Below are 14,761 nucleotides of genomic sequence, written 5' to 3'. Positions count from 1 at the left end.
GAGGGAATGGGGAGTTGTTGATCACAGAGTACAAAGTCTCAGATAGACAGGAGGAATAAGTTTGACATCTACTGCAAAGCAGGATGACTACAGTCAATGAAACTGTGCTGGGTATTTCAAAATAAGTGAGTAAATTTCAAATGTCTCACAACAAAAATGATAGGTAAACAATAAAAATGGTGGATATGTTAACTAGCTTGATTCAATCATTTCACATTGTACACCTATATCAAAACATCCCATTGTACCCCACAGATGTATACGATTATATTTTTACATTTAAAATAATATTAATATTAAATTTTAAAAAGAAAAGAAAATCTAAAATTATTAATCTAAGTCTCCACCTTAGAAAAAAGAGCAAATTAAATCTGAAGTAAGCAGAAGGAGGAAATAACAAAAACTAGAGCAGAAATCATTGAGACTAAAAAGAGAAAATCAGTAGAGAACAATCATCAGTAACCAAAAAAAAAATGGGTTCTTTAGAAAGTTCAACAAAATCCAAAAGCCTCTAGACAGCTAAGAAAAAAAAGAAAAGTCACAAATTGCTAATATTAGAAAGAAAGGACATCACTACAGACCCCATGGACATTAAGTGGATAATAAGGGAGTAATACAAGCAACTCTATGCCCACAAATCTGATGACATTAAAGATATGCACCAATTCCTTGAAAGATACAATCTGCCAAAACTCACACAAGAAAAACTATTTGAATAGGCCTATATCTATTAAAACAAATTTAATCAACAGTTAACTCTCCAAAACAGAAAACACCAGACATGGATGGATTTATGGATTAATTCTTCCAAACACTTAAGAAGAAATTATGCCAATTCGGTACTCTCTTTCAGAAGATAAACTACCTCCTAACTCATTCCCAAAGGCCAGCATTACCCAAATACCAAAACCATTAAAAAATATTCAAAGAAAAGAAAAACTACAGGCCAATATCGCTCATGAACATACCTGTTAAAATTCTCAAAAAATATTAACATCACAACCAAGTAGAATTTGTCGCAGATATGCAAGCTTGGCTCAACATTTCAAAATCAGTTAATTAATCCATTACATCAACAGACAAAGGGGAAAATATCACAAGATCATATCAATAAATATAGAAAAGCATTTGACAAAATTCAACACTCATTCATGATTAAAAAAATAAGGCCAGGCATGGTGGCTTACGCCTATAATCTCAATACTCTGGGAGACCAAGATGGGCGGATCACTTGAGGCCAGGAGTTTGAGACCAGCCTGGCCAACATGACAAAGCCCTGTCTCTACTAAAAATACAAAAATCAGTTGGGCATGGTGGCACATGCCTTTAATCCCAGCTACTCAGGAGGCTTGTACATGTACCTTCTGCTTAATTTTGCTGTGAACCCAAAATTACTCTAACAAATATAAAGTCTCTGGCCTGGGGTGGTGGCTCACCCCTGTAATCCCAACACTTTGGGAGGCCCAGGCAGACAGATTGTCTGAGCTCAGGAGTTCAAGATGGTGAAACCCTGTCTCTACTAAAATACAAAAAATTAGCCAGGCATGGCAGCATGTCCCTGTAATCCCAGCTACTCAGGAGGCTGAGGCAGAACGGCTTGAATCCAGGAGGCAGAGGTTGCAGTGAGCCGAGATTGCACCACTGCACTCCAGCCTGGGCAACCTGACCTCAGGTGATCCGCACACCTCAGTCTCCCAAAATGCTGAGATTACAGGTGTGAGCCACAGTGCCCGGCCTAATTTGTCTGTATTTTAAATATGGCACAATAAATGACCACAAGCACACCATCTTACCCCACAATAGGAACACTGACAATATAAACCATTGTCTATGTGCTGCCCTTAAACATTCAACAGATTGGCCGGGCGAGGTGGCTCATGCCTGCAATCTCGGTACTTTGGGAGGCCAAGGCAGGCATATCATGAGGTCAAGAGATTGAGACCATCCTGGCCAACATGGTGAAACCCTGTCTCCACTAAAAATACAAAAATCAGCTGAGCATGTTGGTGCGTGTCTGTAGTCCCAGCTACTTGGGAGGCTGAGACAGGAGAATCGCTTGAACCTGGGAGGCGGAGATTGCAGTGATCCCCAGCTTGGTGACAGAGAGAGACTCTGTCTCAAAAAAAAAAAAAAAAAAAATATATATATATATATATATGTGTGTGTGTGTTCAACAGAAATGTAGTTTAGCTGGGGTGCAAAAATAAAATGGAATAATCCTCAACTCTAAAAGTCATTTAAAAACTCCCTTATTTTCTTTAACGTTCTCAATTATGTTGAACGGAAATAGAATTTTGTTTTTGTTTACAATCATTTCTATCACTGGGCAATGCACAGAGCTTTTTTTTTTTTTTTTTTTTTTTTTTTTGAGACAGAGTCTCACTCTGTCGCCCAGGCTGTAGTGCAGTGGTGCCATCTCGGCACAGAGCTTTTTTACTTTCTTTAAAAATGTGCCCATTTATTTCTCTAAAATACTAAAAAGCATGAACAACTCCCCACAAATCAAGAAGATAAAAATTAACTTAAATCCATTCCTACACTTTTTACCCACAGAAGTAAGAGCCATAATTTTCACCACTGAAAAATAATTAAATCAGGTATGGTGCATCTATTGTGTAAAGTAAGAGCAGATTTAAGAAAGAACAGCATACATGCATTTAAATCTTTCAAGGGGCATTTGTAGGACTGTACAAGATTAATTATAAACTCTCATTCACACGACATTTTAATCAGTGGCCAAAGAATGGCCTGGAATATTATTTACTGATTCATCTGGCACCCAACACAAGAATAAAAGCTATTACAAGTATCCATCTATGTGTTTTCTACCCAGATGGTAAAAGTCTAGAACTTTATTCCCAATAATGGATCTCATTTATACAATACAGAATTAGGTAAATTTAAACACTTTTTTATGGTAAAATTTCGCCAAAATAGTCCATGCTAGACTCTACTTTATGTATCTCTTTATTCATTTTTTGTTTTACTTATTCATTTAGTAAGCATTCATGAACAATTATTCGTTTTTTCAGAGAAAACACAGTATGATCAGCCCATCAACAACCCAGAATTGTAATACAATTAAGTGCAACTATACACATGAACCTGACCCCGTATGGGAAGAGCCTAGTTTTAGGTCTTTTGTTTTGCTTTTTCTTTACCCAAACATCAGTAAGATACTACAGGATAAATAATTCACACTTTTTTAACACATGCTCCTCTTCAGTCCATGTTGTACCTCAGTGGTTCTCAACTGGGGACAATGTTGCCCCCCACAGATGAAAATTGCCAAAGTCTGAAGAAATGTTTGATTGTCACACTGGGAGGAGGGTCAATATTGGCATCTACTGAGTAGAAGCCAATGAAGTTATTACGCTTCCTACAATATACAAGACAATCCTGCACCATAGAGAATTACCCAAAATGTCCATAGAGCCAAAGTCAAGAAACACTGCTTTACGTTCCTCAAATAACTGAATACATTCACTCCTGTGTATACATTCACTCATGATATCATCAATATCTGTGAACATACAGACTGCATCAGAAATATGAATGGCATTAACACCTGTCCATTTGCTCATTACTCCCAGACTAGATCATATTTTCTTGTGTTCATTAAGAAACAGCACCACCTAAATAATGCAGGACAAACAACATTGATTTCTACTCCTTACCCAAATATCAGATTTAATCAATTTATGTTGAAACTGAGTGCTTCAGAAGTGTGTTAATAATAATAAATACATTATACATTCTCATAATTAGGCCACATATGGCTCTACTTGTCTTCCTTTATTTACATATTTGTTTCATTTTTCATTTACTTAATCTTTTCTAGTAATACAATCCACACCTATGAACCTCAACCGCCTAAGAACAAAATCCCAAATAATTCTAACTTCTACTATGATATCATTTACCATATAGGTGTTAACTAGGTCTCCTCTTGTAATGGACCTCAGAGTTACAGGGTTTAATCAAAATCATTGATTCAGACACCCCAGAATACTCATCATTGGTCTAGGCCTAGCATTCCTTTTTTATTCATTCATTCATACTTTTGTTTATTGTTTCACTCATTGAGTCACTAACAACAAAGCCGATAGACACAAATCAAAAAAATCTAAGAACAAGATCCTTGAATATTGCTGAGATCTATAAACTTATTTTCCATAGAAGTGATACTGCATTTTTTTAGAATGGATCCAAGCATTACACAAATAATGAACTACACTTCTTTGCTTCATACCAATCTCACATTAATATTTCATCCAGACTTTCTTGTATTTAATTTGTCCATATTTTAAAGATAGTACATGAGGTAGCCAGCCTCCAAAATGGCTCCCAAAGCCCATGTCTCCTGGTACGCATAGCCCTGTGTAGCTTCTTTCCATATTAAATCATGACCGCCTGTGTTACCAATAGAATACTGTGGAAATGATGGTGTATGACTTCTGGAGCCAGATTATAAAATACTTTGAGAGTTCCACATTTCTCTGTCTTAGATTGATTGCTCTAGGGGACATCAACTGCCATGTTGTGAGGATACTCAAGCAGTCCTGAGGAAGAGTCCATCTGTGATGAAACTGTGGCTTCCCACAATCAGCACCAACTTTCCAGCCATGTAATTGAAGCAGACTCTCTGTAACACAGTCAAGCTTTCAGATGACTGCAACTCCATCTGACATCTTGCCCGCAACTTCACAAGAGACCCTAAGCCAAAACTGCCCCCAGTAAGCCTCACCTGGATTCCTGCCACATAGAAACCGTGAGAAATAACAAATGTTATTGTTGTTTTAATCCATTAAATTGTTCAGTAATTCATTACACAGTAAAATATAATAATACAATAGAATGAACAACTGTGGATCCACCATCTTAACACACAATGAGGACACTGACACTATCTTCCTCTTCCTATCTGCTTCGCCCTAGAGGAGTGAATAGACTTGATCTTTAACATTAAAGAAATGTGTGTAACTCAACCACGGCACAAAATAAAATACAATATTAAAAACCTCTGAAAAATAAAAGCCCTCCATCATTTGTAATGGACCTAAGTTAGTTGGGCTGAATAAAGACTAATCATAAACTTTGGTTCACTTCCATTATTGATTTTTGCATGGTATGCTTTTCATATATGTATATATTTAGCCGTTTATTCTTCTAACATAATTTAGTGATGAACAAGCCACCTAAACCCAGGACATGAATTGTGACTATTATCTGCAACAGTCTCTGAGCTCCTTAACCACAGAGGCGAAACACCCATATCTTTATTGTTAATGAATAATTAGGTGTGGCATGTTCATTGTGTGAAGGAAAATACACATTTTAGAAAAAATGAAACAGCAAAGACTTAACTTCTTTTAGAAATTCTTTTAGATTAATCATAAACCTTGGTTCCTAACACATTCTCATTATTGAGTCGGAATAACCATACCTTTTGGATTTATTGTTTAATTTTTAATATAATGAACCCTTAAATCCATCCAACACAAGAGTACTAAATGTAACCATTACAACTATCCATTTGTATACTCCCTAACCACATAAACAGCCAAACCTCATTAATCTTTTTTAAGGGACCATATTTGAGCATTGCTGAGAGTGTGCCATGAAGCAGTGATCCAAGATTTACCTTAATTTAAGCATTTACTGACTCACTTGTGTTCTTTCTTTTATTTAATTACCCCAAAAATGATTTGATGATGTATTCATCTTTTTTTAAAAAAAGAATAAAACTAAACAGTAATCCAGAAGTGGAATACCATTTCATGCAACTGTTGACATGCACTTTGTCCAAAGTGGGATCCATGTAGATTTCTTTTTTTTAATTTGTAAAAATGGGTTAACTGTTATCTTTGTTTGATGACACATTGGTCAGTCCTCCATATTCTTTTAAATAATTGAAACACAAACTCATTTGTTCATTCGCTTTTTATAATACATCAAAATGAATAAAATCCAAGAAACTGGACAAGAACACTGACTAATATCTGTTTGTATGCTCACTTGCCCAAAAATACAAATGGCTAGATCATTATTATTTTTTTAAATAACGTTCAGTGAACAGAATTGGATTAATAATACCTACGATCATATTCTCAATATTAGTCTACACCTTGCCTTCTCTCAATTAGGCAATTATTGGAAAAATTACTTTTAATGTAAATGATTTGTTTGTTTTCTAAAGAAAACCGACAACCCAACATCAGTCCAGAATTACAACAGGGACTCTCGTGAAATTAGATATGTCTTTTATGGAAAATTGTAAGGGAAACTTAATCTATGTTGTGAAACTCACTGCTTCAGAAAATAATAACAATTAGTAATAATCCTTGTTTCATTACAGACTTGCATAATTAGCCCATCATTAATTTCTGCATCTTTATTCTTGCACTGCTTCACTTCTCATACCATTCATGGCATGAAAAACTGAGAATCAGATCTTTGGCTATTCCTAACTTTTGCTGTAAGCCTCTTTCCCACAGAAGAAATAACTAGTTTCTTTTTTCTAATAAACCTCTGAGAATCAAAATCTTTGATTCCTACAGCTCAGAATACTAATGATTGGCGATACTTGACATACTTTATGCATTGTTTATTTCTTTATTCATTGATTCATTAATAATAGTATAATCAATTCTCATGAATCAAAAAGCTCAAAAACAACATCTGTGACTACTAATAATCGTATATATGTCCATTGAGCACAGAGCTAATAGATGAGGTCACTTTTTGCAACATATATGTGTGTGTGTATTTGCATACATATATATATACACACACATATATGCACTTTTTGCACATATAAATTAATCAACATCCTTGTTTCATGTCAGTTCCATGCTACTCACTGGTCCACAGTTGGCCCTTTTTCAAGTGCCAAAGATGATGTAATAAATTACCAAGGAATCATAATCCTGCTGCACAACTAGAACACTGACAATATTGTCCATCTTCCTATATGCTCCTCCCTCAAGGAATTAATGGCCTAAATCTTTATCAATGGAGAGGTACTTAACTGAATCACAATGCAAAAATAAAACAGAATTTGAATCATCTCTGAAAATGAATGAAACACCCTGTATCTTTTTTATTGAATTTTACTAGTACTGAATCAGATTAATCACAAATCCCAATTCTGAACATATTCTCATCACTGGTCCATATTGGTGTTACCTAGTTTTATTTATTAATATATCCAGTTATTATTTTAATAAATTCAGGCAACACCCATAAACCAACCTCCCAATCCAAGAACAGTAAACGCTAATTGTTACTTACATAAATCTCTTCTCTCCTTACCCGCAGACGTAAAAGCCAAGATCTTTAGCATTAGAGAATGATTAAACCAGTTCTTCACCATAATGTGCTCATTTGGTGAAGTAAAATACATACTATCAAGAGAAAGAAAGACTCTACAGTTAGACTTTTTAATGGAAATTTGTTTGGCAGTATTAGATTAATCATAAACTTGGGTCATCTCATCATTGCCCAAAAATGGCACTCCTTATTTATTGACTTGTGTAGTTTGGGCTTTTAAATAATACAATGAATATCAACATGAGAATAGGAGCCATATCTATCATAAATATCTGTCTACATACTCCCTATCCATAAATTTAACAGATAGGTGATCATTTTTGGTGGATCTCACTTGTGTAAAATTAGATAAATGTAAACCTTTGTTTTATGGCATATTCTCATCAATGACACAGAATCTTTCTGATTTATATGTCTAGTGATTTGCTTATGTATTCATATATGCAATTATGCATGGAATAAATTACATATCTGTTTTTCTAGAGAATTACTCCATGGAAATTTCAATGTGTGCTTTACCCAAAGCAGGGGCAACCTGGAGCTCTATTTTTCTGGACAACATTAGAGTATAACTGGAGTAATCATTATCTTTGGTTCATAACACATGTTCCTCATTGGCCCATGCTTGGCCTTCTCTTAAGTAATTGACCTAGATATGAACAACCTCCTATATTCCCGTAGAACAATATATCAATAACAATGGACTCCAAGATGAAAGATACAAACTGTCAATATCTGTCTACATGTTCATAGCCCGTAGCTACAGTCAACAAAATCCTCCTCTTTTAATTTTCTTAAAAATAAAACTCACTAAATAATGTTGGATTAATTATAACCCTGGTCATATGACACATTCTCAATATGGGTTCATGTTTGGCTCTATCTCAATAAAATATAGTAAACCCACCAGCATCCCAGAACTGAAATACTCTATGATCTCTCTCTATGAACTTAACCCAAGTAAACCCAAGTTAGAAGCGCCTAGATCCCACTTTCCCTATATGGACATCGGTAGGGTAGAACGGGATTAGTCATAAGCTTTACTCCACATCACATGCTCCACACTGTCCAGAGTTGACCCTTGAGAGATAATTATATTCATTCAACTTAAAAAACAATATATAATTACCAGAGATCCTAGATTCTATACTTGAACACAAAACAAAACAACCCACATGCTCATTACCCATAGAAATAACTGACTCTATCCCTTGCCATTTTTTGTTGTTTGTTATAAAATTCAGTAGATACAATTAGATGGATCATAACTGGTGTCATGTAACACATCCTCAAATTGGCACATATTTGCTCCTTTTCTGTTACAGTCATGTAATATTTTGTTTATGTAAATATTTTCCCTTCTTAATAAACTGACAACCAGCAACCTCTTACCAATCCAGAATGCCAACATGGACACTTAGATGCATCTGTCTATGTGTTTCTGTGTGTCTAGAGCTCCTATGTACTCCAGACGACAGCTTTTGCCTAGGTATTATATCGAAATTCAGTATTCTACAAATATATTACTAGTAATACTTGTTTCATGACATGCTGTCATAAATGGTCCACATATGATAGTCTTTATCTTCACTTACACATTTCTTTGTTAATGCATTCATTGATTCACTTACAATCCCTACCTAAGCACTCACTGAAGCCTAAGAATCTGAACTTCTACTCTGAACTCCACTCCCTTACAGAGAAGAGCAAGGTCTCTTTCTAATGGACTTCAGAGTTTAGGGTTTAATCAAAATTAATGATTCATATGCCCCAGAACTATTCATCACTCACTTTTTTCTCATGTATTTACTTATATACTGTTTATTGATTATGCATATTATTTCATTAATAGTTTCACCCACAAAATAATTTAATACCCATGAATCACAAAGACCTAAGAACAAGACCTCTGAGTGTTGCAGAATGCTATCTCCAGGCTCATTTCCCACAGAGCTGGTAGACAAGATCTCTTTTTAATTGGGCCTCAGACTGTGCCTATAATTAATCAATAACCTTGCTTCCTACCCATCCCGTGTGCCACTGCTCTTTGCTCAATCATCTTTCACTTAATTTATTCATAACTTAACAGCGATACAATGAACAGTCTATCATCTCATTCCACAACTGGAACACTGGCAATTCTTTCCATATTTGTAGGCGCTCCCTTCCCAACAATGTAAAAGCCTAGATCTTTATCAATAGAGAAATCTTCTTAAAATATGGTACACAATAGAGGAGAATATGAAGCAACCATGAAAATGAATACAACCCCCTCCAATTATGTTTGCTAAGGGATTCCAGTTGTACCAAAGTAAATTCATCTTTGTAAGGGACTTCAGCTGTACTGAAATGAATTCATCTTAACCTATGGTTCATTACATATTCCCAATATTGGTCTATGCATGACATTGTTTAATTGGTTTTGATTTTGTTATTTTATTTTTAATTGACAGATAAAATTGCGTGTATTTATAGTGTACGACATGATGTTTTGAAGCATATATACATTGTTGGTTGGCTATCTCTAGCTAATTAATATAAGCATTACCTCTCATAGTTGTCATTTTTGTGGTGAGAACACTCACACCCACTCTCTCAGCGTTTTTTAATTCTATTTATGTTTGAGGTACCCATTCATTCTTTGAATTAATTCAATGGACAACATGAATAGCCCCCTTCAAAGCAAGAACAAGAACTCTGTTACTCACATGTGCCTCTCTGTTTCTTATCCACAAAAGTGACAGACATGATCTCCATCCCTGGGTAACAAATAAGTCAGATCTGGCATACGGAATGTGGAGTGAAAACCAGATTTTTAGAAAATTCAAGAAGCAGCACAGATTTAGATTTTTTAAGGTACCTAAGTCCTGTTGTACCAAATTTATATATTTAAAAAAAAAAAACTGCAGTTTTTGTCAAATTCCCATCATTAGCCTAAGAATGGCTCTGGTTTTATTTATTGACTTGTTTAATTACTAATTTAGGCACTATAGGGAAAACTCCTGAACCTACATCCTAAGAAAATAAAAAAAACTATGCATGTTCCAAATTCTATCACTTAAGCCCCACCCACATAGGTAAGAACCAAGGTGATCTTTTTTATAGGTCTTCCTTGATTAGAATTGGATAAATTTATGTTCCCATTTCTTAACACATTTTCACCAATGGTCTGTGTTTGAGCCTAACTTATGAATCTATTCATTTATTTGTTTATTTTTTATTCACTCATGGAATAATTTGTTAATATTTTTATTTTCTTCAAAGAAAATGCAAAATGGCCTAAAATATTATTGCAAATAACTGATTCTATGCGTTTTATCCACAGTGTGCAGAACCCATACCCCTTTTATTTATACAGACATTTTTAATGATAAATTAACCTTATTCATCTATGTTTGTCTTCTTTTATTTTATTTTATTTTATTTTATTTTATTTTATTTTATTTTATTTATTTTTTTTTTTTTTTAAAACGGAGTCTGGCTCTGTCTCCCAGGCTGGAGTGCAGTGGCCAGATCTTAGCTCACTGCAAGCTCCGCCTCCCGGGTTTACGCCATTCTCCTGCCTCAGCCTTCGGAGTAGCTGGGACTACAGGCGCCCGCCACCTCGCCCGGCTAGTTTTTTGTATTTTTAGTAGAGACAGGGTTTCACCGTGTTAGCCAGGATGGTCTCGATCTCCTGACCTCGTGATCCGCCTGTCTCGGCCTCCCAAAGTGCTGGGATTACAGGCTTGAGCCACCGCGCCCGGCCTGTCCTCTTTTAAATAATTGCTTTCCTGCAATCAGTAGGACTGCTATACTCCAACAACAACCAAGCTAAAAATCTAATCAAAAACTCAATCCCTTGTATGGCAACTGCAACAAGAACAAAAAAGTACTTAGGAATATACCAAACCAAAGGGGTGAAAGATCTCTACAAGGAAAACTACAAAACACGGCTGAAAGAAATCATAGATGACACAAACAAATGAAAACACATCCCACGTTCATGGATGGATACAATCAATATTGTGAAAATGGCCATGCTACCAAAAGGAATCTATAGATTCAATGCAATTACCATCCAAATACCATCATTATTCTTCACAGAACTAGAAAAAATAATCCTAAAATTCATATGGAAGTGAAAAAGAGCCCACATAGCCAAAGTAATACTAACAAATCTGGAGGCATTTCATTGCCCAACTTCAAACTATACTACAAAGCTATAGTCACCAAAACAGTATGATACTCGTATAAAAATAGGCACGTAGACCAATGGAAAAGGAGAGAGAACCCAGAAATAAAACCAAATACTTACAGCCAACTGATCTTCAACAAAGCAAACAAAAACATAAAGTGGGAAAAGTATACCCTACTCAACAAATGCTGCTGGGATAATTGGCCAGCCACATGGAGAAGAATAAAACTGGATCATCATCTCTCACACCTTAAACAAAAGCCAACTCAAAATGGATCAAAGACTTAAAATCTAAGACCTGAAACCATAAAAACTCTGCAATATAACATCGGAAAAACTCTTCTAGATATTAGCCTAGGCAAAGAGTTTTGACCAACAACACTAAAACAAATGCAACAAAAACAAAAATAAATAGATGGGACCTAATGAAACTAAGAAGCTTCTGGACAGCAAAAGAAATAATCAGCAGAGTAAACAGACACCCCTCAGAGTGGGAGAAAATACTTGCAAACTATGATCTGACAAAGGACTAATAATCAGAAACTACAAGGAACCCAAACAAATCAGTAAAAAAACAAAAATAATCTATCAGAAAGTGGACAAAGGACATGAATCGACAATTTCCAAAAGAAGATATACAAATGGTCAACAAACAAATGAAAAAATGCTCAGCATCACTAACTGCCAGGGAAAATGCAACTTAAAACCACAATAGGATGCCACCTTACTCCTGCAAGAATGGCCATAATTAAAAAATCAAAAGTTAATCCATGTTGGCATGGATGTGGTAAAAAGGGAACACTTTCACACTGCTGGTGGGAGGGCAAACTAGTACAACCACTATGGAAAACAGTATAGCGATTCCTTAAAGAATTAAAAGTAGAACTACCATTTAACCCAGCAATCCTACTACTGGGTATCTACCCAGAGGAAAAGAAGTCATTATATGAAAAAGACACTTGTACACGCATGTTTATAGCAACACAATTCACAATTGCAAAGATATGAAACCAGCCTACATGCCTATCAACCTGCAAGTGGATAAGGAAAAATTCCACAAACTGTGGAATACTATTCAGTCATAAAAAGGAACAAAATAATGGCATTCGCAGCAACCTGAATGGAGCTGAAGACCATTATTCTCAGTGAATTAACTTAGGAATAAAAGCAAACATCATATGTTCTTACTTGTAAGTGCGAGCTAAGCTATGAGGATGCAAAGGCATAATAATGACATAATGAACTTTGGGGACTCAGGGGGAAGGCTGGTAGGGGATGAGGAATAAAAGACTACACATTGGGTACAGTGTACACTGCTCAGGTGACAGATGCACCATCACCACTAAAGAACTTACCCATGTAACCAAAAATGACCTATTCCCCCAAAACTATTGAAATAAAAATAGAAAATTTTTAAAAATTGCACAGTGGTTAATATATAGTAAACAATTATTGTTAGCTATATTACTAACAGTTTTATTATTTTTTATTATTTTATTATTATAGTTTTATTTTGTCATTGCTATGAGGGAAGTATTGTTCTTGATGCTACAGTTAATAAAAAAAAATTCTGCCAATAAAAAATAAATAAGCAAATAAATAAATAATCCCTTCCTTCATATACTTAGAATAATAACATCAAAATTTGTTAACCTAAATACCCTGAACAAGAGCTCTAAATAACACTAACATCTGCCCATAAGCTCAACAGTTGGTGCCTGCTTGACCTTTCAATTAGGTAGTTCTGTAAGCAATTATTTATGTTCCCTTCTTTTCCCTTTTCATATTAAAATACAGAACAAAATTAACAGCTGGCAACCCAGAAACATACATCTGCCCATATGTTCCTAACCAATATGGTAACAGCCTTGAACTGTTTATTTATTAGAACTCAGCTTCTCAGAAATATTTAATAATAATTTACATCTCATTACATACTCTCATAATTGGTGCATATCCAGCCCTCTTTGGCTGAATTCATTGGTGTGTGTCTTTATTTACTCATGCACTCATTTACTACTAATAGTAGGATTCATATCAGATCTGCAAAATCCTGAGCACGAGATGCTTATATTCCTCACTGCAGCTACAAGCCCATGTCCCACTGAGGCAGTAAACTAGGTTTGTTTTTACAATGAACCTCAGAGTCATATAGTTTAATCAAAATCCTTGATTCAAGCACCCCAGAGTACTTATCATTGGTTTAGTTTTGAGACTTTTTATTTATTTATACAGTTGTTTATTGATTTAGTTCATTAATTGACTAAAAATTACTTAATCAATATTCATGAATCACAACAAAGCAAGAATAAGATATATGAATGTTATAACTGATATATGTAGGCTAATTTCTCCAAGAGCTAATCCACCAAATCTCCTTCTACAGAGGATCTCACTGTTACACGTATGGACCAACCAAACTCCTTATGCAGTCTCACACTCAACGTGGCCCAGGCAGGGCCCTCTTTCTCTAGCCTTCCCTCAACTATTTTCAAATTTTAAACATTTCACAAAGAACATAAAGGAACATAATGTTTTACTTCACTGACAACATTTTTTTCCTTCCCTGTGTTTTCTCTGCCAATAGCTTAGAAACCTAAACCTTTATCAATGGCAGAATGTGTAAATTAAGAGTAGTGAAAAAGTGAAATACTAAACAATTGTAAACTGAATGAAATATCTTCTTCCATCCGTTTTTTAGTGGAACCGACTTGTTCAGAATTATATCAATCTTAAATTTTGTTTCAGGGTACATTTTCACCAATGCTCATTCTTTTTTTAAGTTTTATTTTATTCTAAAATAAAATAAAATTTTATTTAATTGACAAATCCTTCTTGACCCTCTTTATGTATTCATCTATTTGCTTATTTACTGTTTAATTTGTAATAGGCTAATTCAATCTTATAACTATCTTTTGAAAGAAAATTAACAAGGATAAATCTACCAGCATCCAAAACTGACTATAACATGAACCCATCTGTGGACATTAAGCAGTTAGGAGTCCAGACATTATATCCTTTATATGGACATCAGCAGTGTAGAAATGACTTTATCCTAATACTTGCTTCATAATTTATGACCATCACTGGTCTGTCCTTTGTCTTCTTTTAACTTATTGTGACATAAACTTCTTCATTCATTCCCTTACAATCTATAGCTGAGAATCCAAAGAAACTGTTCAAAAACTCTGAATAAAACTAACATCTGTCAATCTGCCCATTACCCTCAGAGATAATCAACTAGATCTTCAT

At 34.9% G+C, this 14,761-nt stretch overlaps 2 non-coding genes across 2 annotated transcripts; both read right to left on the bottom strand.

The window, feature by feature from the left end:
- Nucleotides 1–3,954: 3,954 nt before the first annotated feature.
- LOC115897986 lies at nt 3,955–4,026 on the bottom strand. Its single transcript, XR_004057756.1, has one exon. It is a non-coding gene; the product is annotated as a small nucleolar RNA SNORD113/SNORD114 family (small nucleolar RNA).
- A 9,617-nt stretch (nt 4,027–13,643) lies between these two features.
- LOC115897995 lies at nt 13,644–13,715 on the bottom strand. The gene has a single exon (XR_004057763.1). It is a non-coding gene; the product is annotated as a small nucleolar RNA SNORD113/SNORD114 family (small nucleolar RNA).
- Between the last annotated feature and the right edge of the window lie 1,046 nt (nt 13,716–14,761).

Source organism: Rhinopithecus roxellana, chromosome 5 (assembly GCF_007565055.1).
Source record: "Rhinopithecus roxellana isolate Shanxi Qingling chromosome 5, ASM756505v1, whole genome shotgun sequence".
NCBI classification, from domain to species: Eukaryota; Metazoa; Chordata; class Mammalia; order Primates; family Cercopithecidae; genus Rhinopithecus; species Rhinopithecus roxellana.
This window is presented reverse-complemented; position numbering and strand designations above follow the sequence as displayed.